This window comes from Rattus norvegicus, chromosome 1, assembly GCF_036323735.1.
Source record: "Rattus norvegicus strain BN/NHsdMcwi chromosome 1, GRCr8, whole genome shotgun sequence".
NCBI lineage: Eukaryota > Metazoa > Chordata > Mammalia > Rodentia > Muridae > Rattus > Rattus norvegicus.
Window position 1 is genome coordinate 243898684 of NC_086019.1, and position 27864 is coordinate 243926547.

General features: G+C 43.9%; 1 long non-coding RNA gene across 3 annotated transcripts; it reads left to right on the forward strand.

The window, feature by feature from the left end:
- Positions 1 to 20884: 20884 nt before the first annotated feature.
- LOC102553702 (uncharacterized) lies at positions 20885 to 25396 on the forward strand. 3 transcript variants are annotated; one of them, XR_010063253.1, is made up of 6 exons: positions 20892 to 21056; positions 21732 to 21893; positions 23134 to 23459; positions 23731 to 23887; positions 24962 to 25053; positions 25178 to 25396. It is a non-coding gene; the product is annotated as an uncharacterized LOC102553702 (long non-coding RNA). The 3 variants fall into 3 exon arrangements; XR_005499662.2 differs by having other exon boundaries at positions 20885 to 21056; positions 22880 to 23887; XR_005499663.2 differs by lacking the exon at positions 23731 to 23887 and having other exon boundaries at positions 20895 to 21056; positions 22880 to 23459.
- The last annotated feature ends 2468 nt before the right edge of the window (positions 25397 to 27864 follow it).

Genomic DNA, 27864 nt, shown 5'->3' on the forward strand with positions numbered 1-27864 from the left:
TGCTTTTAGGATATTTATTGTTAATTTCTCCCAAGTATTTGCTCTTTGACAATATTCGTTGATTACCCATAATGACATAATATCAGCATTAGTATAATGTATGCCAGGTCTACTTCAAATAATTGACATAATCTTAATCTACTTTTTCTGATTTAATCAGACACGTTTTATACATGTCTTTTTTACTTTTTTATGTGCTAAGAAAATCTGTTCTATGATACTTTGTATTATAAAGCCTTTGTATAATAAGCTGGACATTATATAAGAAGACTGTATAATTGTCCTATAGGAAATGAATTGAAGACAAAATAACCAAAATGCAATCAAGTTGTGATCCACATATGCATCTTGCAGTCTCTGTTCTACCAGAATTCTCTCATATTCTCATTCTCTCTCTCTCTCTCTCTCTCTCTCTCTCTCTCTCTCTCTCTCTCTCTGTCTGTGTGTGTGTGTGTGTGTGTGTGTGTGTGTGTGTGTGTGTGTGTGTGTCTCTTTCAGCTGTTAACCATCTTGGACTGTTTAAGTCCAAATATTCTTGTAACATTTGAAACAAATTACTTAACTCTTGAATAGTGAGTAGTTAATCCAGTGATAGGCTATATCCAATTAATATCTCCCATTAATTTTTGAAAATCATTTAGAGTTTGCAATTGATCTCTTCTGATCTGTTCCTTTTGTGGTTGAATTTTTATTAACCTATTTTATAACCCAAACAGTTAGTAGAATCTCCTCTCTGTAGTTTTTCAAGAGCAATCTGTATTCTTCAGCATGACAGAATTCTTTGTTTCCTTAAACATTTTCTTTAAAGTAGCTGTATCAGAATCAGCCAACAAAATATCATCCATGTAATGATAAATGATAGATTGAGGAAACTGCCTATGAATTATTTCTAGTGGTTGTTGCAAAACATATTGACATTTTTATATTTAGTACTTAATATTTATATTTTATATTTAATATTCCCTATGGAAGAACTTTCCACTGATATCTCTTCACTGGTCGACCATTATAGTAAGTAGGTACTGAGAAAGCAAACATTTTCCTATCCTGCTCATGCAAGGGGAGTGTGAAAAAACAATCTCTTAAATCAATTACTACCATAGGCCATGACGTAGGTGATAAAGAGGGTAAAGGAATTCTAGGCGGTAATTGACCCCTTTAGTTGAATTATTCTCTTCACTGCTCTCAAATCTCTTAACATCCTCCATTTCCCTGATTTCTTTTTTTAATAACAAATATAAGGGAATTCCATGAGCTGATAGACTATTCTGTATGGTGAACCTCCAGCTCCTCTTATACTAGCTGCTCATGTACCTGTAATTTTTCCTTAGTGAAAGGCCATTTCTCTACCCACGCAGGCTTGTCCATCAACCATTTTAAGGGTAGGGCTGTTAGTACTTCAGCAGTGGCCCTGCTTATAAATTTGGAAACGTGACTGCTGCTATGCCCTGGGTTTGGATAATTGGCACAGCCTGGAGTTGTTGTTGATGACCTATATCAATACCTTCCCCCAGGAACATCTACCATTTCACCCTTATTTCATCATGGGCTTTCTCTGGGATTGCAGGAATATTAATCTGAGTACTCCACTATTGTAAAAAGATCCCTTCCCCATTTTATTTATGGGTGTGTCAGCCACATAAAGTCTTAACTTTCCCATTTGACCTTCTGTTCCCACACATTTAACCCACCACACACTTTGTTTTATCTAAGTTAACTTTCAATTTCTAGACACTGGGTATAAAACTTTTAAAGTGACCATTCTAAATTCTAAGATTATTGTGAAATGATAGTTATATCAGTTCCTGTATCCACCAAACCGTCTATTTCAATACCACTTACCAGCTCATATTATCTACCTATTTAAACAGTGTTATCATCCATTCTGTTGGTCGATTTTTTTTTCTCTAACCTATCTAGCTCCCAAACAATTGAGTCAGAGACTATTAGATTTATTTAACAAACTTTAAGGCACAATAACTGAGTAGATTCTCACTTATTGTAATCTTCTAAGCTAATCTAGCTACTTCCCAGCCAAAATCCCCAAGATATTTGCATTTTAGTATTTATCTGGTTCTCTCTGTTCCATGTGTCTTCATGGTGGTTCCTGGTCCTTCCTTTCATGGTAATGCTCTCTTATTCTGCTTTCTATCCTTCCCTTGGCTAAGATCAGAAGTCCAGCTCTATTATCTCCTCTGCCTGGTCATTGGCTGATCAGTTTTTTTTTTTTTTTTAACTTGAGTATTTCTTATATACATTTCGAGTGTTATTCCCTTTCCCGGTTTCCGGGCAAAGGCTGATCAGTTTTTTATTTACCAGTCAGAGATAATTGGAGAACAATGCTTATACAACACTGACACCAGAGATTCTTAGAATAAGCATTACAATGCCATGTCCAGGTTACAACCAAATATGGGGACAGATAAATCAGCATTTGAATAATAAAAGAATAATGTTTACACAATGCACAATAACATTATGTCAACATCACTCCATTTACAATTGATGATCTAAAGCTCAAAGAATTTAAATTATTATAATTAGAGCAGGCTGGGTTGAAACCCTGACCTGGATGGCTTCAGAATACTGAAACAGACCCATCTAATGCTGCTTCTCCAGTAATACATAATTAACTTCAGTAATGATTCACTGAATGACAGGCAATGTACTAAACTCCCTTGAATTTCTTTATTTGAATTTCATAAAACTTTTATATGAGAAGGATGAACTGAAATACCATCTTTAGAAATAAAAACAAGAACAAAGAAAATGATATTTGTTCAAATTCACAAAACTTTACTAGATTTCTCACAATTTTTTATTTTTTTACTTTATTGGATTTTTTTATTTACATTTCAAATGTTAGTCCCTTTCCCTGTTTCCCTTCGGAAACCCCCTATCCCATTCCCCCTCCACCACCCGCTTCTATGAGGGTGTTCCCCCACCCGCCCTCTCCCTCCTGCCTCCCTGCCCTGACATTCTCCTACACTAGGGCATCAAGCCTTCACAGAATCAAAGGCCTCTCTTCCCATTAATGCCTGACAAGGCCATCCTCTGCTACATGTGCAGCTGAAGCCATGGGTCCCTCCATGTGTAATCTTTGGTCAGTGGTTTAGTCCCTGCAAGCTCTGGAGGGTCTGGTTGCTTGGCATTGTTGTTCTTATGGGGTTGCAAACCCCTTCAGCTCCTTCAATCCTTTCTCTAACTCCTCCAATGGGGACGCTGTTCTCAGTCCAATGGTTGGCTGGGAGCATCTGCCTTTATATTTGTCAGGCTCTGGCAGAGCCTCTCAGGAGACAGCTAAATCAGGCTCCTGTCGGCATGCACCTCTTGGCATCTGCAATAGTCTCTGGGTTTGGTGACTGTATGTATATGGGATGGATCCCCAAGTGGGGCAGTCTCTGGATGGCCTTTCCTTCAGTCTCCTCTCTATACTTTGGCTCCATATTTCCTCCTGTGAGTATTTTCTTCCCCCTTCTAAGAAGGATGGAAGCATCCACACTTTGGTGATTTCCCACATTTTTTTAAAAGAATTCCTGGTTTCATTTAAAGGGCACTGCAGGACATTTTCAGCCATATCAGTGCCCTCCACTTCACGTCAGCACTGGGTAGCCTGTATCTTCGTCTTATAAAAGACAAAACGAAGCTCAAGAAGAAGGATGACCAGAGTGCGGATGCTCCCACTCCTCCTTAAAAGGGGGAACAAAAATATCCATAGGAGGGGATATTAGAGCAGAGACTGAAGGAACAGCCCGTTCAGAGCCTACCCCACATGTGGCCCATATATATATACAGCCACCAAAACTAGATTGATGAAGCTAAGAAGTGCACGCTGAAAGGTACCGGATATAGATCTCTCCCTGAGAGACACAGACAGAGCGTGTCCAATACAGAGGTGAATGCCAGCAGCAAACCACTGAACTGAGGACAGGACCCCCTTTGGAGGAATTAGAGAAAGGACTGAAAGAGTAAAGGGGCTCGAGACCCCATATGAACAACAATGCCAACCAACCAGAGCTCCCAGCGACTAAACCACTTATCCAAAGACTATACATGGACTGACCCAGGGCTCCAACTGCATATGTAGCAGAGAATAGCCTTGTTGGGGCACCAGTGGAAGGGGAAGCCCTTGGCCCTGCCAAGGTTGGACCCCTAGTGCAGGGGGTGGATAGGGAGGGACACCCGTATGGGAGGAGAGGGGATGAGGGCTTATGGACAGGAAACTGGGAAAGGGAATAACATTTGAAATGTAAATTAAGAAATATATCTAATAAAAAAGATAAAATTTAAAAAAAAACAGACAAGGAGGCCAAACTGTTCTAACGTACCATCCATGCAGCCAAATCACCTGCCTGCTCTGTCCACCCAGCCATTCCATACAGTCATTTGCTGCAAGTAATCACTTGCAATGTCTTAGTGAATGAGCACCAGGAGCCTACAGCATGCCATCAAGGAAGTCACTTAGCAATGAAGAATGACAGGGTGTCATTTGGCATTTGTTCAGACCACACTGCTGGGCCCTCCAGCCAGGGCTTGTGCTCTCTTAGCCACTGGACTTTCTGCATTCAATTCAAACCTAGGGACTATATTTAAAGGATTAGATTTATTACAGTTAAGTTGTTATATAATGCAATCGTGGAGAGTAGTCAGCTTTAGAAAAGTCATCACACACACTTGTATTCTTTACTGCTGTAAATCCTCGGGTACAGCAATGCCTTAAATAAGCTATTGATTTCTCATCTAGAAAATAAAAGTAGTAAGAACTACCCGCATCGGGTTGTTTAGAGCATTAATTGAGATGATATTTGAAAAGCATCAATAGAAAGATGCCTAGATGTAAACACGTTTGTAACTAGAGGTGAGCCTGGTACGTTCTGCCCCTACATCTTAAGAAGACCATTAATAAACAGAAAATCCAAAAAGAGGTCAAAAGGATTGTTATACACACTGGCAAAGGAGCTAGAGAAGCTTGGCCTGAGAAACCTCAATGTACATGTCTTTACAAATATGTAGAGTTCAGGTATGGAAGAGAAAGCAAATTTTCTCTTTGGTTCCAAAGCTAAAATAGAACAAGTGAGAAAAATGATAAAGATAATTTTAATGTTTGTTTATGTTTATTTGTTTGTTTAATATGCGTGTGTGTCTGTGTGTGCATGAGTGTACACGCACATGTCATATCATGTGTGTAGAGGTCAGAGGTGTAGGAATCATTTCTCTCCTTTCACCATGTGGGTTCCAGGTATTGAACTCAGGCTGTGAAGCTCGATTGCAAGCATCTTCTCTCACCAACCCAAGCCACAAATTTTGAGTCAATATAAGAGAAGCCTAGCTGAATGCATTGGGTCAACGGAGGGGGGCCTTTGAAGACCTCTTGGTCTCTAGTCCCAATCCTGCTCTGCTTTCTGTACTCTTACACTACTAACAGCCTACACACACACACACACACACACACACACACACACACACACACACACTGTGATAGATAGAGCCCACTGCTGTGCCATCCCCATTTTAATGAATGGAAACTCTCTGAAATGTTGATATCAAAATAAAGATTTCCTCAAGTAATTTAATCAGAGTAATGCAGAAGTGATTAATACAGACTTGCTCAGGCAAAGCCTGTGAGCTGTAGCAGAGATTAAAAGGCTTTGTGAGGAACTAGCTTCAAAGACAAGAAAATCTCACTCAAGGCAAAGACTCTGTCCAGACCCCAAACACACATTGGAAAGTTGGACAACAAAGGATTCAAGGATTCTGAACACCAGGTCATTAGTTCTAGAGTGCAAACTAATCTATCAGCTGCAGTGACTCAGTTCTACCTACATCCCGTAGACACCCATCCCTGAAACTCTACATAGAGGAGGCAGGGCTGCCATCTTGGCATTTTTCCAGATAATGAGCTCATAGTTTTCTAAACTTGGGTGGGAGCCGTGAGGTGTTCTAATAGAATACCTTTAATTAGGAGAGCAATTTCACACTCCTTAGTCAGTACACAAAAGAATATAACTCTATATAGTGTAGATAAATGACCCCCCACAAAGCCTCTAAACTTCACCAAATAGAAACTCTCAGTTCTGACCCATTCATTCATAAAATATACTGTGTAACACTAAATGCTAGGGTGACTGAATATTCAAGGTAAAACAGTCACAGAGATGGTATGTAAATTGGTAAAACAAAATTAAATAGTAGGGTTTCTATAAAATCTAAATAGAGTGATCCAAAATGCAAAGAAGAACAGTGGAAAAGCCCTTCCAAGTGTGTGCACCAAGAAAGAGGTAGTACTGGGCAGATAGGAAACTAGATCTTCAGTCAGGGGTCAGAGTGAGTCAAGGCACAAAAGTGGAGCAGTGTAGAGCACTTGTAGTAAGTCATTCAACTAAGATGAGAAGTGAGAAGAATGGGGGTGGGGAGCCAGAGCACCAAGGATCTTTAAAAGCCATAGCTGATATTTGAAGTTTCTACTTTGGATCACAGCAGCCTTTGAAGTCCATGAACAGGGATCACTAAAACGTGTACATTAGCTCACTTCATCTTTCCCATAACCCTCTGGGTGCACACTATCATAACCCTGTTCTACAAACAGAGCACATGCTCCTAATCTCCACGCCAGGGAAACGTGTGATGACACAGTGATATAGTGACAACATCAAATACGATAAACCAAATCCCAAAGTAAACACTAGAACCATTTTATAGAGATTAATTTCTTGGCCATTTCTTTGAGATCTAGGAAGGTGAGAGGTGTACTATTTCACCCAATAAGTAATAAGATTTGCATTTATGAAAAGGAGGCCATAGTCTCTGGGTGACTATCTTTGGGATGTCATCACCATCTTTCCTTCTCTGGTGTTTAATGAGTGAACTCCATTTAGTGACTTTTTTCATTTCAGGTATCAATTATTTTATATCTAGAAATGCCATTGGGTTTGGGGCTTGTTGAGTTTTTTTTTCTCTTCTACCATTTTATGTTTTTCTTGAAATGCTTAAAGAAAGGGAGCAATAATAAAAGTTCCTCTTTGCCTGATAGGTGCTTCCCAAGTAGAAAACTGCCATTGAGTTACTCTTGTTGATAGCAAAGAACCTGTGAAAACTCTTCTTGACAGCTGAACCTCTCTCCCTCTCTCTCTCTCTCTCTCTCTCTCTCTCTCTCTCTCCCTCTCTCTTTTGTTTTAAACCTCAGATCTGTCAGCCAATAAACATTAAACTCTGCCCTGTCTCTTGTTTATGAGATGTGCTTTAATAGTTTTAGTTGAGAGCTAGAATTGCTGCCTGGCAGCTGACAGTTGAGACTGTCTCCCAAGCAGAGGAGAGTTCTCTGAACCACACAGTCCACCATCTTTAATGGTGATGTCTAAAGCCACTTCATACACCCCAAATCATGGGATTCTTGGTTTGAATGACATTAAGACGTGGTGTTTCCTGATCCGTTTATTCAGCCAATGTTTAAAGAGTATCTGTTATGTTTTGGCTACCTTTCTAGGTACTGGAGGTAGGATGGGGACGTAAAGGTATGAAGTCTTTGTCCTCAGAAAGGACAGTGGGGCAGAGGGAAGGTAAATGTGACCGTGCTGTCACAACATTCCAGTGAAGGTGACGACTGCTTAACAAGCCGTGAGGACTTTGGAAGAAAGTTTCTCTTTGCCAGTTTTATGAGGAGCTAGTGAAGATCTCTCCAAGGATGTGATGTTTAGAAAGCACTGAAATGAGCAAAGAGTAAGCCTTGGCAATATGTGGGCTTACGCAATCTAAAAGCTACGTAGGTGGTTGGGGTTTTTGCCTTCTTTAGGGAGGAAGGTCTTGACACATTCGGTAGAGATGAAAATTAAAGATTTTCTTGAGGCTGGTTACAGTGTACACAAAAGGCTAGCGGTGTCAGTAAAACACACTGTGCCCCCAAGCCGTGCTTCCAAATGTTAACACCCACGTGCATTGCCTCGGGATCTCATCAAAGGCAGATGATGTGTCAGGCTGCCTGAGGTCTGTCTTTCTAACTGTAACAGGGCCCCAGACCTTGCCACAACTGACTCTATGATAGAAGTACTATTCCGGCCATAAAACTCAGCATGTAGATAGCACCACCTGCCAATACTTAAACAGAGGCCTAATCCATCAAAGTCCAAAGTTCTGGGAAAGTCTCTTAATGTACTGTGACGGTTTCTGGCTTCTGTAGTTCCACATCTTGCTAACTGTCCTTGTTAACCAAAGCATATAGACCCAGAACATCATTCTTGTGCTTAAAAACTCAGGGCTTCACTTGATAGCAAAAGGACATGAGCTGAAGCTTCTCTTCTTTTGCCTCAGATCTACTGGTCAGACTTGAAATCCCCGTCCTGTCTCTTGTTTATGAGGTGTGATTTAACAGCTTTTAGTTGCAGCTAGAAGTGGCTCCAGGTTACACTGGGATTCCCAAACGCCCAGCGTGGTCCCCGGCAAGCTTCCTATTGGTGTTAGCCCATGTCCAAGCCGTCTTCTCTGGTGGATACCCACAACACTAACAAGCTCCCAGGTGCTGCTGATTCTGATCGAAAGTCCTCAAGTCTTCTGACACCTGCACTTCTTCACAGAGACCATCTGAGAAGTGATTTAATAACTGACATCTATTTTTGGAAGAGTTGTGACATGGAAAAGCGGTATTTGCGGGAGGGAAGAAATGGCTAGACCTTAGAGGATGAAATTTGAACCTAAGCTCTCCCTGTCCGGGTCAGCATTTCACTGTGTGAAATTTAATAAGAGTTGTTATACAGAGAGCCAGAACTCCCATAGAAAATTGTACATCAAGAATAAAGGGCCAGAAACATAGCTGCATGGTAAAGTATTGCCTGAAATATTCAAGTGCCTGGGCTCAATCTCTAACCACACACACACACACACACACACACACACACACACACAGGCACACACACACACACACACACAGGCACACACACACACACACAGGCACACACACACACAGGCACACACACACACAGGCACACACACACACACACATGCACACAGACACACACACATGCACACACACACATACACACACACCCCAAAATAAATTAGCTAGTTAGTTAAATAAAAAGTTCTTGCCCTGACTGACCTCCTATTCAAAAGCTCATCCCAAACACCCATTAAAAAGAAACGAACCCCAAAAAATATTACACCAGCTACGCCACCCACGCAACCTTGACCAGGTTACTCACTCTATCCAAACTGTGTTCTCTCGTCTATAGAACAAGAATAGTAAAAGCTTCTACAAAAGTAATGGATTGAAGTGCTACTTGTAAAGTCAATACAGATGTGAGGCTGAATCCTCCCTGAATAAAGCCACTGAGCTGTCCTTTAGGCTGTGTACTGTCGTGAGACTATATCCACTTAGCAAAAGAGACTTGGTAAAGTATGGGCCAAAGTAAGTTAGTGTAAGCCCAGAGAAGCCCCACTTTCTTTCATTCTTCCATCAGCCTATGGAAAGACAGCCATCTTACAGATCCATTATTTTATCAGTAAAAGAGCGGTAATGAGAATTCCTTTCTCAGAGCTTTGTAACGATGGAATCTGAAGGTGTTTTATAGACTATATATGATGCTGTACACAACGGTGCCAAGTCATGCAAGAGATGATTGGGGCAGGCATCAGTTTTCAGATCCGCTAATATATTACCCCTACCCTGCCCATGATACCTAATCCCTTCCCCTAAAGATAAAAGGGCCTGCTGACAGGAAAGGGCGATGGCTGCCATCACTTTCCATCGGTGGTTAAGAAACTTGAGGGGAATGATGCAACACTGGACTGAGGGGTAAAACAGATTCAGGAAGGGAACTCGCAGCAGATTTAAGTATGAGACTTAACACATACTTGAACTAGGTCAATTTCACCATCACACAGTATATAAACATTTCAAAACACCGTGTTGTACAGCATAAATATACAATCTGCAGTTTTTACTTCTCAATTTAAAACAAACAGTTAAAAGAAATAATAAGGAAAAGGTACCAGAATGGCAGTTTTCCCACAAGTGTGCTGTGACTTTGTGCAGGGGCACTCGGCAGGGAGACAGCAATCTTAGCGGGAAGACTGGGAGAGAGGCCTCTCCAGAATCCAGCACCCAGTGGCAAATGAACCATGGAACGTCCAGACCCCAGAACTGCAAGCAAATTGATTTCTAATGCTTAATCCAGAAGGAGAAACAGAATCTCAAAGATACTCAGAGTTCTGCCATCCCCGGTGTGGAGTTGAGGAATGTTGGCTAACAAGCAAGGAACCTGGCCCACATTGGCTTGCCTGGTATCTCCCAAGGATTCCGAGTCTGCGTTCAGTGATGGACAGAATCAAACATTTCTCTACTGCTGTTGACTGACTGTGTTACCATGTATGAATCTCAGCAGTGGGGCTGTCAAGTCTGTGCCTGGAGAGGAGAATTGAGTTTGGTATTTGTCATGTAGAGTGCACATTTAAAGGGGTGGGGATATGGAGAGGCCTTTCAGCATGAAAGTGCTCACCTAGACTCCAAGTAGGGAAGTGAGAACACCTATCTGCCACTCAGGTGTAGGAGGAGAGGAGAGAGAGCGGAAGCTGCCTATGGCCAGCAGGAAGGCCAGGCAATCACCAGAGTCAACGAGTGCAGCATGGGCTGATTGGCTGATCCCAGCAAAGATGCTTCCAAAAGGATTTTAGATAGAGTCAGACCTCAGCAGTCAGTGAGCCGCGAAAACTAGGTCGGTGGTAGAACGCTCACCAAGTATGCATGAAGCTCTGCGGTGGAGCCCCAGTGTTGTATAAACCGGACACCTGGCTGCAATCCTGGCATTATGGAGATGAAGCAGAAGGACCCAAAGTTCAAGGTCATCCTTTACTACCTAGTGAGTTCTAGGTCAGTTTCAGCTACATGAGATCCTATAGATCATCCTCCTTCCCAAAGAACAGACTCCACACCCTCACATTCTAATATTGCTTCAGAACTCTCCTCTACTGACACTCACTTAAAAGCTAGCAAGAGACTGGAGAGACAGCACAGGGGTTAAGGACGCCTGCTGCTTTTGAACTTCAGTTCAGCACCCACATTGGGTGACTCACAAGCTCCTGTAACTCCATTTCCAGAGTTCTCCTGGATGCCTGCATTCACATGGTACACATAGGCACACTCAAATGCGCATGCACACGCGCGCGCACACACACACACACGCGCACACACACACACACACACACACACACACACAAATCTTACAAAAAAAAGAAAACTAGTAAGAAATGTTCATACTCAGTTACAACGTAAGGGTAACATTTTTTCATACTTTCCTTTTATGGTATATAGCATTAAACATGAAGGTCATTTTCTTTAATTAAAAAGAAAGAAAACTACCAAAAATGAAGATCTACCTGGCAAAAAAAATAATAGCGTAAACCCACAGTTCTCAAACTTCCACTTGCAGCAGAATGTTCTAGAAACCATCAAAACGCGCAGTAGACTTCCATGTGCCTAGATCTGAAGAGTCTGTACTGGACCAGCTTTCATGGACGCTAGAGCCAGAGGCCACAGTCTGGGGACTCTTGCTGTAGATGGGGATCCTGCGCAGGGTAAAAAATAAGAGCGCACAGACTCCTAGGAACAAATGAATTTCCGTATCATGAGGGTTGCAGTGTTTTAAGTGGATGTCCAAGCATATCACTCCCCCAAGGCAGATCGCCTAGCCTCCTAGTCATTCCTCACTGTTTGGAAATACTTATGGAAACACTAAGGGCCACCTTAAATGGAATAGGTGGTTCATTGAACAAAGGTCATGTCAGGAAGAAACATGTTCATGCATTCTCTTGGAAAGTGTTGTCATTCCAGATTTACTGATATCTAACATAAGATTTCCTACGGTGGGGAAAAGGTTCCTTTGTTTAAAAACTATTGTTTGGAAATCATGTTTTCAATTGTTTTTATAATTGTGTATGGAGTCATAACAAGATCCATGTAGGAAAGACTATGACAAGCAAGCGAGTTTCTGGAGACAGCCCACCATTTTGCATGGCTGCAATGAGTACACTCTGAGAGAAATGGATCTCAGCGACTTCATGTCAGAATTGCTTCTCGCTGCTGCTATGCCTTTCCTGCCACTATTACATAGCCTAATGATTCCCGGGCATCAGCCCACCCTTTAGGCAAATTTCCTGAGGATCATTATGAAGTTATACTTTCATATTATAATGTTGTTTAGGTGAATTGGTTATTTTATAATTCCTGATGATGGTTTATAGAACTCCTGAATTGATTCAAGTAAACTTAAGTCCCCCATGGAATAAAAAGCTGCAAATCGGGGCTGGGGATTTAGCTCAGTGGTAGAGCGCTTACCTAGGAAGCGCAAGGCCCTGGGTTCGGTCCCCAGCTCCGAAAAAAAAGAACCAAAAAAAAAAAAAAAAGCTGCAAATCGAGTTCTGTGTCATGAGCTAATTACACTAGGAAAAGAAAATGGGCTTGGAACAAATTCACAATCAAAGAAAACATCCTTCTAGGTTAGGAATGAGGCGAGGCCATTCATCTCGGTCATAAAGGTCATAAACTGGGGGCGGACAATTTATTGCAGGTGAAAAGACAGAAAATAAAAGATTGAGTAGTTTATACAAGACTTCAAAATAAGACACAAGGCAGATGATTTGTCTCTTGGCAAAACCTTGCTAACTTGTGGCATAAAAACTATTGCTTTAAATTTATGATGCACTTGTAGAGCAGGAAATAAGATAAGGGATGTTTAATCAAGCACTGATCTTAGTGAAAAGACTTGTAAACAATTCTGCTGTAACTCCTTAAACCTTCAACCTATGACAGGAACTATAGCTTTAAACTTACTGTGAGCTTATAGAATGTAAAAGTGTCTAGGGAACCATGTAACCAATTTTCCCGCTGAAACAGTTCTACCTGATAATTGCCATGGAGCAATTTTTATCTGAAAAGGTATAAAAACTAAAAACAAAAATAAAGTGGCAGTGTAGCCCTTTTCTGCTTCAGCCAGTGTGTGTGTGTGTGTGTGTGTGTGTGTGTGTGTGTGTGTGTGTTTCTGTGTGTGTGTCTGTGTGTGTTTCTGTGTGTGTGCCTGTGTGTGTGTGAGTGTGTATGTGTGTGCACACTGGCACCTGACTTTCTTGTCTTTTCTCTCTGGCTCACAAAGGGTTAACAAACTCCAAGCCTCTCTCCTGTCTGAACCACTCACCTGGCCAGCAAGAGGCCCCTGAGTTAAAGAGTAAAGAGCCCAAATAACTAAGTTCCTTTTCTTAATCCCCTGCTATCAACAGGAGTCAATTTTCATAAGACATCAGTTTTTGGCCTCTGAATTAGCAAAAGAGCAGTAAATAGCCAGAAACCATCAGCTCCTTGCCTTCTGACTCTGTGCCCCACCTCAGGACCTGGCTGGGTGCCTAGCCTGGACCTTGACAGAGTAGAAGTACTAGATAGAAGGTAATTTATGGGACTGGAGAGATAATTCAGTGATTAGGAGCACTGGATGCTCTTCTCGAGGACTGGAGGCTCAATTCCCTACCCTGACATGGTAACTCACAATTACCTATAATTCCAGTTCTGAGGGATCTGACAGCAGCTTCTGGCCTCCATTGACATCAGGACACACATAATACACACATATACAGACTAACAAAACACCTATACACAAAAATGTTTTATTTTAAAGACAGCAAAAAGGTTCATCTGGTAAAGGCACCTGCCATCAACCTGAGCTAGATCCCCAGGACCCAGAAGAAAGAGGCCTCTGATAGTGTGCTCACACATGCATACAAATACACACACACATGCACACACACACTGAACAGACAGATGGTAGATAGATTGATGATAGATAGATAGATAGATAGATACAATAATAATTTGAGTCTTTCCCAAAATTCATAATAAAAATGTTAAACATTCTCTCTCTCTCTCTCTCTCTCTCTCTCTCTCTCTCTCTCTCTCTCTCTCTCTCTCTCCTTCTCTCTGATAAAATTTAAGAATTTCACAGCCTGTGCCACCAGCCTGGATATCCAGAATTGAATAGCTTTCATCCCTCTGTTCATCCTTTCTTTCCCTTTCAATGGAAAGTCAGGTACATTGTCTAGTCTGAGACACAAGAAATCCAGGTATGATGAAACAGACTGAATCCTAGCACTCTGAAGTCACCACAAGCTGCGGCTAACCTGATCTACATAGGAGTTCCAGGCCAGGCAGGGCTCCCTTGTGAAACCATGTCTTAGAAGATCAAAACCTAAGGCAAAACAAGGCACTGATTCAAGAGGTAACTCAGTCGGTACAGTGCTTGCCAAGTAAGCAGAGGACCTTATTCTGATCCCCAGAAACCAAGTGAAAACCCGGGCATAGTGGCATAGCCTTGTAAACCCAGCCCTTGGGAGGCAGGCACAGCCGAATTCTCGAGTTTCACTGGAGTCCACTGGAGTTTCACAAAAAATAAAAAAGTCAAACAAACTAGGCAACAACAAGGTGAATGGCTCCTAAGGTACAATATCCAAGGCTGCCCTTTGGCCTTCAGATGAACACATATGTGCATGGCCCTTCATTTCCTCATCCCTCCCCCCCACATATATATATATATATATATGCGCGCGCGCACACACACACACACACACACACACACACACACGAAAACTAGACACATAGAGTGCTCAAACAAGCAACTGGCATGGGTAATTTCTTCCTACAGGAAGAGAAACTAGAAAAACGATTGCCCTAGAAATAATTCGATCAGTGGGCATCCTATGCCCAACCCCACCAGGTATAAATAGTGTGCTTCCTAGCTCTCCGTGATACACACTGGTGCCCCCAGAATGCCTTGGTGATGGTCTCCTTACAGTCATCATAATGATTGGATGTTTTTTGCTGAAAACAAGCCTCTTCCTCTCACCTGCACATCATGCCTCTAAGCCACGCAAGGTGCTGGCTGCTGCTTCCTCTGCTGCTAGGTAAAGACTTGTAGTCATGCTGCAAAGCAGCACAAGCCCAGAAGCACAGAACGATGGTCCCCTCACCTGTATGTTGTGTCTGCAACCTTGCCACCACTGCTAGGCAAGAGAAAATTAGTGGTCCTAAACTATGGCCAAGATTGGGTAGGATGCAAAATGGGTTTCTCATATCAAGACATTGGGTACCATTATCTGAATTCTGGCCAAGCGTAACAGGCAAGGTCCCACAACACTCCCTGTGACCTCAAAGCAGGACATCCTGCCTGCCTGCACCCTGACTCCTATCTGTCCAGCCTCCATAGAACGTTTAGGCCATTCATTCCAAACCCCGAGGTCTTGTTAGGGCAGCATCAGGCAGGGGTTAGATGACACGTGAAGTCGGTAAGGTATGTGTGCAGGTGGTAAGCACACATCACCCATAGGTTGGGTGGTGACAGTCACAACTATATTTAGGGAGCAAGATTAGCACAGTCCTCCATGGGTACGGTGAGTACTGGCACAAAGGCTCATTTCACTGTGCCAGGGAGAAGGAGGCTTAGCAACGCATGCCATGCCAACTGGAGACTCAGCCACATAGGGAAATGGAAGCTGAGATTTAAAGGGAAGGGGAGAGCTAACCCTTGGTCAGCCAAATGGCTCGTTAACGATGGACAGCATCCTGGGTGTCCGAAGCTCCTACACTCAGCCACTCAGTTGTCAGCATGAAAGCTGAGGCCCCAACCGAGTCCTGAAGCAGAGTGTGGGACATTAGGAGCTAGGAAGGGCCTCTCCTGTGGGCAGAAGGTGTACGGTGGAGACATACTGTCTCACAAGGACTGCCAAGGCACAGTCTGGTCTGGACATGAGTTGGTAGGTCCTTTAATTTAGGAAATTTTGATTATCTGCAGAAGAAGCCTTGCATATAGCTGGCATAGGTAGGACAAATGACATCCAAGACAAAAACTTAAATAAACCCCACCGTATTAGCAGAGGGCAGCACTAGGAGCCCACTGAAAAGAGCCACAGAGGTGAGAGAGTAGTGACTCTTGCATGGTGCACGATGCCCTAAGAATCAAAGCGCTTTCCTGTGATGTATTTTATCGCACAAAACCCAGTGAGGCACAGAAGCACGTGTAGCCATCAAAGGTGACACAGCTGACTAAGCCTGGACCAGGATTTGAACCCAAGTGTCTGGGCCCAGACTTAGCTGCATGCAAGGCAGTAATTGCTTTTGTAAAAAAAAAAATTAAATTAATAAAAACCCAAACACATTGCAATTTTACAAGCTAATGCAGGATCAAAACCTTTCTTTTTTTATTTTTAATGACTTTTTTCTTTTTAATTTCAAATGCCTTGGTGTTTTGCCTACAGATATATCTGAGCAAGGGTGTCAGATCCCCTGGAGCTGGTAAACAGCATGTGGGTGCTGGCAATTAAACCCAGGTCCTCTGGAAGAGTAGCTAATGCTCTTAACCACTGAGCCATCTCACCAGCCCAAAGCCTTTCTTTAATAGTCTCAGAGTCCTTGGGGGAAAACTAGGACCTCTCTTTCTCACAAGAACCGCTGGTCTGGGGAAGGATGACACCTCAGGTTGAAGATCTTAGACCACCATGATCGAGTCTACTCTGGACTGTGGAGACACTCCTCACTGACCATGTCTGGCCCACATCTCAGATTTCTCAAGTTAAGGAGCAAGTGAGCTTCCTCACAACTGAGGCCAGAGGCCTGCCAATGGAGAGGTGGCACGGGGCACTGCCGGGTACCCGCCAAGGCACTAGGAGACGTTGCCCAATGTCAGCACTAACTGACCTATAAAACAAAAAGGAGGCTCTTAAGAGCTGGCGATCAAATGGGAAAATCTATTAGAAATAAGATCTCAAGTATGCCAGAGGGGAACACTGTGTGCAAGTGGTGTTAGGTATATGGACAGAGGGTTTATTTTGCTCAAAGCCTACCTACTGTGGGAATATACCTTAGTCTAGCCACTGTGAAAACCAGTGTGGAGGTTCCTCAAAATACTAAAACTGCAATTACTGTATGATCCGGCTGGATATATATCCGAGAGGATGAAAGGCAGAAGTCATTGTGTACTTCTTTGCATTGTTCCGTGGCTCTGTCTCATTGGTCAGCCGTGGAATCAGCTCAAGTGTCTATCAACACTTAAACAGTTAAAGAACGCACAGAATGTAAGGTCGTGGAGCACAATTCCGCCGTGCAGAGAAACGAAACTGTGTGATTTGCAGGAGATAGGCAGAGCTGGAAGATCACCATGGTAAGCAGAACACGCAGACCCAGAGACACACAACAGCGTGCGTTCTTTCACACGGAGAATCTAGCTGGTTTGGGGTTTGGTTTTGTTTTTGTTTTTTTTAAGTCATGAAAAAAAGATAGTAAACTATCTAGGGGAGAGGAAGAGACCAAAAAGAAACAGGGTGAGAGAGGAGAGAATTGAGGGTAACTGAGGGGTGGGTATTCTCAAAATAGATAATACACATGTGTGGAAATGTTGACAGGAACAAACAATACTGAGAAAAATATAAAATTGTACTTTCTAACTTTCCTGGGGAAGGCATCATGGTAGGAACTGTGAAAGTGGAGATAAATCCACTCAGAATGGTAGCAACCAATACCCACGAGCCTGCAGTTCCTCGCTGGAGTACAGTGTGGCCGATAAACCAGGTCACGCCACGGACTGATGCTGTGGGAGCCTCAGGACAAGTTTTTACTGTACACAGGGAGTTTGAGGAGCTACCATCTGCAGTCAGCCAATCAGAACAAAGCTATGTTGACTTAGTGAAGCCAAGAGAGCTGGGCTAAGGACAAGCCGGGTGGTGTAGGAACACAGCCCCAGATGTAGGCAGGCCCCAGATGTCAGCCAACCCACCACCATCCTCCTTTCAGCAAACACAACCATGATTCAGCATTGTCCGTATAAATCCTATTGCTTACAGTTTCAAAGTCTCCTTTTTTTTTTTTTTTTTTTTTTTGGTTCTTTTTTTCGGAGCTGGGGACCGAACCCAGGGCCTTGCGCTTCCTAGGTAAGTGCTCTACCACTGAGCTAAATCCCCAGCCCCTCAAAGTCTCCTTTTAATGATGGTTCTTAAATGCTTTAACCTCCTTTCTAGCCCATCATCCACCAGAGGTCGTGGGGAAAAAAGGATGGGGGGTAGTGGACCTGTTTAGAAATGATTCTTTGGAGCAAATCTCATCTGCATTGTCAGGAAATGAGCAGTTCAGTTCACAGGTCGGCAATGGCAGCTCGATCCACTCACAAGCACTTCATGGATACACCAGCAGTCCAGTTCAGTAGAGTTGGACAGCAGCAGCGGTGGCATGACTTAGCAGGAGCAGCCAGGCCTCAGCCAAGTCGGCACGAGGCAGCAGGAGGGATCAGGACCAGCAGGGATATCTGGAGTGCTTTGCCCTGCCTCTCTCAGTGAAGACTCAAGACCAAGCAGCACTGCAGAACTAGCTCTTCCAGCAAGCCCCTCTCAGAATCCGTGGAGTCTTATTTACACTCCCTCCAAACATCACATGTCCTCCATGGGTCTTGCCTCAGCACCTGAGTCTGTCTTAGCAAAACTCCATGTAAATCTGTATCAGCTGACATCACTCTGCCAATTGGCCTGAGTCCTCAGAAGCAGTGGAGGATGAAGGGTTGGGGGTGGAGGTAGCACACCCCCAGAAGTCTTTGGTGCATTTCTTTCTATGGCATCCCAACAAAAGGAGCTCAACTACACAATGTAAGGTGGACCAATGTATACACTGTAGAGGGCCGCAATAACACTCGCCACCACTAGATGGCGCTGGCTTCCACTGCGCCCCACATGGAAGGCCAGGATAGCCTCCGCCATTACAAGATGGCGCTGGCCTCCGCCGCACCAGCCGACTTCCTTTCAGGAAGTTAACTGTGTGCGCATGTGCAAGAGTGCCTTCGTGCCAGGTCTTTGCCCATTCCAGGGCATGCCTTATGAGATCATGGGTAAGCGACCAATCAGGTGTGGATGCGCCGCGCTAGGGTGTATATAGCCGCGCCATGCGGGCGCGCGGGGGCTTCTCCTTAAGATATTAATAAAGTGGGGTTGGGGATTTAGCTCAGTGGTAAAGTGCTTGCCTAGGAAGCGTAAGGCCCTGGGTTCAGTCCCCAGCTCCGAAAAAAAGAACCAAAAAAAAAAAAAAAAAAAAGATATTAATGAAGTTTGGTCGCAGCTAGGATTCCTATGTCCCCGCGTGTTTTCTTGCTGGTGAGGTCGCGCGAGGGACAATACATGTGGTTAGCGAAGAATCCTTCACCACGTGTCCTTTCACGTGCTTGCTTTAGCAGAACGTCCTTTCACCTGTCTGCTTCAGGAAAACACTCCTTCACAGTGTTTGTCACAGCAAAACACCATCCCACACAACTGACTTTTCAAAGAACACTTAAGTCTCCTCTTCAGTGTCCTCTAGAGTCATAGAGCTTATGGAATGAATAAGATAGACAGACAGACAGACGGGCAGACAGACAGACAGACAGACAGACAGACAGACAGAAGGGGCTATAGTCCAACTAATTCAACAATGGCCAGCCATGAACGGGAAATAAATTATCTTGTTCTTATGTTGTCAAGTAATACCTCTACGACACAGATTCTCCAGGTAGGGCTGACATGGCTTAGCAGGCAAGAGCAAAGGACCCAGATTCAGCTTCCAGCACCCACACAGCAGCTCGCAACCATCTATAACTCTAATTCTTTGGGATTCAACACCGTCTTCTGGCCTTGGCAAGTTATGCACAAGCATACGTTCAGACAAAAACATCCATACACATAAAATAAAAGTAAGAAGAAAAACCTTTAAGATTCTACAGACACTCAAACTGGTTGACTAGTACTTCCTGATTGTGGGGAGTTGGAATGTTGTAGATCCTCAGCCAGTATTACCTTTAGTCCCCCTCAGCACCATTTATCATCTACCCTAGTATCTGCTTTAATATCCATCCACTTGACTGTTAGCTATAAGTATATAAAGATGGACACTCACTGGGATTTCTAGATTCTTATGTCCCTGAACAAATGTGAGGACAGAGATGTAGATGGCAACATGGGCATGAGATGACAAAGAGAGTTTATTGACATTCATTGGAAAAGAGAAAAGCCAAATCCCAGAGAGAGAGATGACACCATTAAGAGGAAGCAGGACCATGAAAGTCAAGAAAATACTTTATCTTATGGGCCATTTGCTCAAAGATTCATATCTAGATAGGCAGGTATCTCACTATCTCATTAAGTAGTAAATAGTATACTACATGTCTTTTTGACACTAGCCATGTAGTCAGGGTGCCACAGGTCCTCGGTAGCTATGCTCCAGATGCTTGTATACAGTAAGTCATGACCTAGTTGATAAAGTGTGGAAATTTTGTTTTCATTCCTGATCTGTCTCTACAAAAACATTCCACTAGTCAAGACAAGTCATGTGGCAAAGCCAGCATCAATGGATCAGGAATACACCATCTCTCATAATGTCAACAAGGCCACATGACAGAATATTGGAGATATAACATAATTGGTAGCCAATCAGGACACGGGGAGGAAATCAGGACCAGCCAAGCTAACCAGATGTAGCACTTCACAGCTTGAATGTGTCACTCAAGCCTGTTGATTCTGCTCACATGACGTGTCAGAATCCCAGACAGTACGTAAGTCTAATTTTTACTAATCCCAGACTATGGCTCCATTTCCACAAAATGGACAGGTCATTTCTGTCTAGAAAGGTCTAGAAATATAAAGAAATCAAAACCCCCTATTTTATCTGACCTCTTCCTCAGAGGCAGAATATCTTTACTCTAGTCATTTCCTGTTGCCTCCCTTAGAAAAACAATTGCTATTGGTTATTGTGACAAGTGTTTTAAAAATTGAATTGTGTTCATCTGGTTTAAGATTTGACTAATGAGTTTGGAATCTCACTTTGAGCTAACATTGTCCAGGCACTTTAAAAAGTCACCTAGATAACAGATTGCCTAACATAAAGAGCTGTGTTTGGTTTCAAGGTAATTCTAGTTCATCTGGTGGTTTATTAGCTGTGATCAAATCTGGCTGAAAGTGTCCAGAAGGACAGAGAAAGGGCGGAAAATCAAAGACCTCACCTTGCCTACATCTACACAGCCAAGGTGAGATTTCTATGCTGGTATTTAACATAGTGCTTGCTCCTGCTAAAAATAAGAATGTGTGTTTCTGGAGGGCTGGGAAGGAATCTAAAGCAGAGTATTGTGACCCGTTTCCTGATGGGTACATCTCACAGACTTAAGAACTTTGAACTTTTGGTTAGCATGCGTTTGGGCTGTCAACCAAGAGCTAGATTAAGTCCCTGTGGTTTTAAGCCCTTTTTTTTTTTTCCGCAGAGTCACCGCGTGCATTAGTAGAAGCTCCAGCTGTTAGAGGACACAATTTCATTCTTCTTTTACAAAATTGTACAGAGCTGTGAAATTTCTCAACAGTCTGGTCCTTCCATTCATAATGATACTTACCTTTGCCTGATCCAAAGGATGACAAAAAGCCCTGTCTAAACTAAGAGATCAGAGGGGGTTCTCACAGGGATTCCAGGGAGGAAGAAAAAGAAAATCACCAGCCCCACTCACCTTCTGCGCACTCATACACATGCTCTATTGCTAAGGATTACATCATACTATAGATCTTCTCCAATATGGGACAGTGACCTCTAAAAAGTCATCGTGACCCTTTTCTGTTTTTCTGAGACCTTAGAACACAGCACACTTCTATCCAATGAATTTCTTTTCCCACCTGCTCTTAGAAATCAACCAAGAAAGTACCCTTTATCCTTACAGACTGCCACAAAACAAGAGACAGAGTCTGCATTAAAGCAGACACAAGATATAGACATAAGTTGCCTGTTCTGCACCCATGGAACTTCCTGGACGTCCATTCGCTTTCTGACCTTTCCTGCCCATGCTTCAGACGGAGCAACCCATTCTTCATGGCCTTCCAGGGTTTGTGATTTATATAATGGCTTATCTTCTTGCTTGACCATTAATGTCAGGGCACAACAATCACACATGCAATTGATGAATAAATGTGTGAGACAAATGATCTATTGTTATCCTCCATGACGTTTTCATCTAGCCACGGGGAGGCGGGGGAACAAATGACAAGACTGTAAACGATGGACTCCTCTTAGAGTTCCCAAGAAGAAATGAGCAGTAAGTGACAAAGCGTAAATGCCCTATTTGTCACCACACCTTGGAGCATTTAATATAAGGGACAATTATCTCATGTATCCATGTTTTAATGAGACTAATTACACTAATCACGGAAACTCCAAAGTCCTTCAAATATTCCAGGCCTTCCCCACACACACCCACTCCCCCCACACCCACCCCCTTTCTATCTTTCTATCATGTCTCCTATGATATCATTTGACCCAGCAGTTAGAGGAACAGCCTAGCCTATTTACCAAGTCCATCTTTAATTTCTCCACTTCCACTATGTCCTTACTCCTCAGAATTTTTTCATTGCTTTTGTTCATTGCTTCCTAGCAATTCCAGAGAATTTAAGATTAAGTTGAAAACAAAGAGCTTAAAAACGTCCTGTGAGGGGTTGGGGATTTAGCTCAGTGGTAGAGCGCTTGCCTAGCAAGCGCAAGGCCCTGGGTTCGGTCCCCAGCTCTGAAAAAAAAAAAAAGTCCTGTGACTCTCTAGAATAAAGTGACTACGTAAAAACCGTGTGTACAAAGCTATCCTAGTGAGCTGCCATTAACCACTGTTTTCAATATAACATTTGGTCAAGAAGGCCGTAGTTTGTGAATGGCTCTGGTTTCTATCCTCACGCCGTTCAAGTGACATAGCATTGGGCTATCCCAATCTAAAGTCAAACCGTAGGTCAGTACAGCTCCTTGTTTTTCCCTTGGCATTATTTTCACTGTTTTCTTTGTTTGGACAAAGATTTCAACTGCTCTTTGCTTTTTGTTTGCAAGTAGCTGTCACGTCTGTTGTTCGCCGTCCGTGGACACCAAAGTGGAGAGCTGGCTCTCCTTGAAACAGCTTGAGAAAAATTCCAATGTGGCTCCCGGTTCTGACCTCCCGAGGACTTTCGGACAGAGCAAATACATCTCTGCAAAGTCAGATGTTTAAGGCGAAGGCTAAAACGAAGTCCGAGCTTTTACTTTAGACTTTGCCCGTCAGCCTGCCGTCTTCCCAGGCTTACTTCCCGCCTCCCCTCTGTCTTAACCAGATCACACCAGGCTCTCTCGGTTCCTGCTGCTTTCCCGAATCCTCATCCCTGAAGTCTCAGCGCACCTGTCCTGTCACCTCCATGAAACTCCTGCATCACCCTGTTTGGACGTAATCTGAGCTCGCTGGGCTCTTCCTACCTCACGGGGCTTTTCTTCTGCTCTTGTGATGGTCCGTGTGTGAAGCAAGACCCATACGAAAAGGATCCTGTGTAGGAGGCTTGGCCGTGGTTGAGGGCGCCGTTGAAGATGATTGAATGTTAAGTGTGTTAACCTCTCCTGGCTTTTAGATGAGGCCTATAGGTTGCCGGGAGCATCAATTTGGAAGGTATCTTTTTTTTTCTTTTAACTTTTTATTGATTTTTTTATGAGTTTTACATTATGCACCCCAGTTCTTCTCAGCCCCCTGTCCCTTCATATCCACCCTTCGTCCTTGCAACCCCCCCCAAAAAATAAAAAATGCACAAATAAGCAAACAACAACAACAAAAAATAAGCAAAAAAAACCCAAAGCACAGAAAGCCTCTCATCACGGAAGCTGGAGGGTGTCCCAGAATATATATCCCTCTGTTCGTTGCGCTGAGTCATTGTTCTGGTTAGAGATCTCTGGCTTCTGTGACACCATCAATATTGGATCCTCACCGGGCCTCCTCCCAGTTATCCTGTGTTGGCCTGTGTCATAGAGATCTGGCAGCTTTGGATCAGCAGTCCTGGCCTTTGCATGTGTCCCAACCATCCATAGATAACGGATTTTTGGGTGAGTCAACTCAGAGCTTTGGATCTGGGCCTGGGTGGTAGCTAAGCTGGTCAGAGCCCCCACTCTCCCTTATCAGCACCACCAGGGCGAGTTCTCCAGCACTGTCCCAGCTAGGACACCCAGTACCACCCATGCAGGGTCAGCTCTCACGCCCTCCAGGCCAACTCACCTGCACCCCTGCCTCCAGAGTCGGCTTCGCTGTGCTGCCCAGTCAAGGTGTGAGGCCCACTCTCCCTAGTGCTTCACCCAGTGAGAGAAAGAGCCAACTCACCCTTCCTCATGATCCCAGCCCATGCCACCTCATGGCAGACGAGGGCCAGCTCTCCTTCACTTTTTCCCAGCTCACCTGAGCCACCTCCACTAGGGTGAGCTCTACTGTGCTGCACAGGTGAGGTGTAGGGCCAGCTCACCCACTCTCATGACCCCAGGGTCAGCTCTCCTATACTCATGGGGAGGGGTATTGACTCACACCTCCATCACCAGGGTCAGCTGTGTTGTCTGGGTGAGGTGCAGGGCCCAGTGCCACCTGTGACAGGTAGGCCCAACTCTCCAGAGCACAACAGCCAGTGAGAAGCAGGGCCAGCTCTGCATGGGTCCACCTGGACGTCCACCTGGGCCACAGCAGCTGCCCCAACCGGGGATGTCCCTATGTTCCCTAGTGGTAATATGAACCACGGACATCAACACCAACTTCTGCTTCTGTGTAGCCCCAGACCCAGACATGGCCCTCAGTGGCAACTCAGGCTGGGGCCTCATCATGACCCCAGGTGGTAGGACTGGCCACTTACAACGGGCTGCTCCTCTCTCCCCTCGAGTCTCCATTTTCCTTCCTCTTCCACCTGTCCACCACATATTGCACATTGTGGTGGCTCCCACTGCAGGCTGACCACAAAGCTGACTCCCTGTGGTGAGCCCCCGGGTGACATCCTCTGGCAAGCAGGTATCTACAGCTCTCTGTGCCATGTACTGGAGGGTAGGTCTGTGGGTGGCATGGCCGTCAGCAGGTCTCTGTCTGTCTTCCTCCTCCCATGCTGCACTGCCTGGATTTGACTTGATATTTTTTATATGTCCTAGGCATAAAACAGCTTTGGCCACCTTCCTTGAAATCAAACTATACTAAACAAAGAACTGCCATCCACTCTGCCCCTAACAACACTACTGACAAGGTATCTCTTTGCCCATTTCCAGGGTGATGGAGGGTATCTTGTTTTGAGACTTTTCTGCTTTCTCTGCTTCCTGGTTACCAGGGCATAAGCAATTTCGCTGTACCGGGTCCTTCTATCACCACAGTGTTCTGCCTCGCTCCGGTCCCACCACGATGGAGTCAGCCTTCAATAAACAAAAACCTTCAAGTCATGGGCCCAAATACATCTCTCCCCCACCCCACGACGGCATCCATCTCAGATGCTTTCAGGAGTGATGTAAAGTGACCAACTCGCTGTCTTATTCTACAGGCTCTCATAAAACCCGTCTCCCGGACCGACAATAAATTATCTGTAGTAAGACCTCGCTCCCTGTATCCTCCGCTTCTTATTACACAGTGTTTGGCTGATTAAGTACATATGGTTTCACACTTGCGAGCTACCTGTTACACATTTAGAATTCAACACATGCTGTGAATATCTAGTCTCTATTTTGGATGCCAAGGCAATGGGATAGATAGAAAAATAGTTCATGAGCTAGATCAGGACATAAGAAATTTGGTTTTGTTGTTGTTGTTTTGTTTTATATACATTGGAGAGCTCACCATTTACCTCAGATTTATGACAGGAATATTAATTCTACCCTGAGTCGAGTGATAAACCAAGGTCACAATAGACAGCATCAGCACCTCCTACTGGGAGAAACTGGAAATGCAGGCATTGGTGCACTGAGACATCAATTCCAAAAGGTCAGAGCCACAAACTTCCACTTTGTATTGGTTCGGGTGACTCAATTCACATATACTTGTGAGTTCAGAGCACAGTGACTGAGTGTCCCCATAACAAAATATATGACTTCGATGCCTGGCTAAGCCTGAAAAAACATTACCCAAGATAGTTCATGACTGTATAACCAAACTTGAGAGCTACAAACACACTCGGGAGAGTATTCTGCACTGGGACTGGGAGAGCCAGGAGCATTCAGGGAACTGGGGTTCGAGACAATAGGAAATGAACAACAACAGAATGGTGACCTTGGGAGCCATAAGCAAACAGAGCAAGGTACAGGTCTGGAAAGATAAGTACTTAAAGAAAGTGAGATCCTCACTCAGGATGATTTTTCTCAAGATCTGTCCACTTCCCTGTAAAATTCATGATGTCCTTGTTTTTTTTTTTTTTTCTTTTTTTTTTTTTATTAACTTGAGTATTTCTTATATACATTTCGAGTGTTATTCCCTTTCCCGGTTTCCGGGCAAACATCCCCCTCCCCCCTCCCCTTCCTTATGGGTGTTCCCCTCCCAACCCTCCCCCCATTGCCGCCCTCCCCCCATACACTAGTTCACTGGGGGTTCAGTCTTAGCAGGACCCAGGGCTTCCCCTTCCACTGGTGCTCTTACTAGGATATTCATTGCTACCTATGGGGTCAGAGTCCAGGGTCAGTCCATGTATAGTCTTTAGGTAGTGGCTTAGTCCCTGGAAGCTCTGGTTGCTTGGCATTGTTGTACATATGGAGTCTCGAGCCCCTTCAAGCTCTTCCAGTTCTTTCTCTGATTCCTTCAACGGGGGTCCTATTCTCAGTTCAGTGGTTTGCTGCTGGCATTCGCCTCTGTATTTGCTGTATTCTGGCTGTGTCTCTCAGGAGCGATCTACATCCGGCTCCTGTCGGTCTGCACTTCTTTGCTTCATCCATCTTGTCTAATTGGGTGGCTGTATATGTATGGGCCACATGTGGGGCAGGCTCTGAATGGGTGTTCCTTCAGTCTCTGTTTTAATCTTTGCCTCTCCCTTCCGTGCCAAGGGTATTCTTTTTCCTCATTTAAAGAAGGAGTGAAGCATTCACATTTTGATCATCCGTCTTGAGTTTCGTTTGTTCTAGGGATCTAGGGTAATTCAAGCATTTGGGCTAATAGCCACTTATCAATGAGTGCATACCATGTATGTCTTTCTGTGATTGGGTTAGCTCACTCAGGATGATATTTTCCAGTTCCAACCATTTGCCTACGAATTTCATAAACTCGTTGTTTTTGATAGCTGAGTAATATTCCATTGTGTAGATGTACCACATTTTCTGTATCCATTCCTCTGTTGAAGGGCATCTGGGTTCTTTCCATTTTCTGGCTATTATAAATAAGGCTGCGATGAACATAGTGGAGCACGTGTCTCTTTTATATGTTGAGGCATCTTTTGGGTATATGCCCAAGAGAGGTATAGCTGGATCCTCAGGCAGTTCAATGTCCAATTTTCTGAGGAACCTCCAGACTGATTTCCAGAATGGTTTTACCAGTCTGCAACCCCACCAACAATGGAGGGGTGTTCCTCTTTCTCCACATCCTCGCCAGCATCTGCTGTCACCTGAGTTTTTGATCTTAGCCAATCGCACTGGTGTGAGGTGAAATCTCAGGGTTGTTTTGATTTGCATTTCCCTTATGACTAAAGATGTTGAACATTTCTTTAGGTGTTTCTCAGCCATTCGGCATTCCTCAGCTGTGAATTCTTTGTTTAGCTCTGAACCCCATTTTTTAATAGGGTTATTTGTTTCCCTGCGGTCTAACTTCTTGAGTTCTTTGTATATTTTGGATATAAGGCCTCTATCTGTTGTAGGATTGGTAAAGATCTTTTCCCAATCTGTTGGTTGCCGTTTTGTCCTAACCACAGTGTCCTTTGCCTTACAGAAGCTTTGCAGTTTTATGAGATCCCATTTGTCAATTCTTGATCTTAGAGCATAAGCCATTGGTGTTTTGTTCAGGAAATTTTTTCCAGTGCCCATGTGTTCCAGATGCTTCCCTAGTTTTTCTTCTATTAGTTTGTGTGTCTGGTTTGATGTGGAGGTCCTTG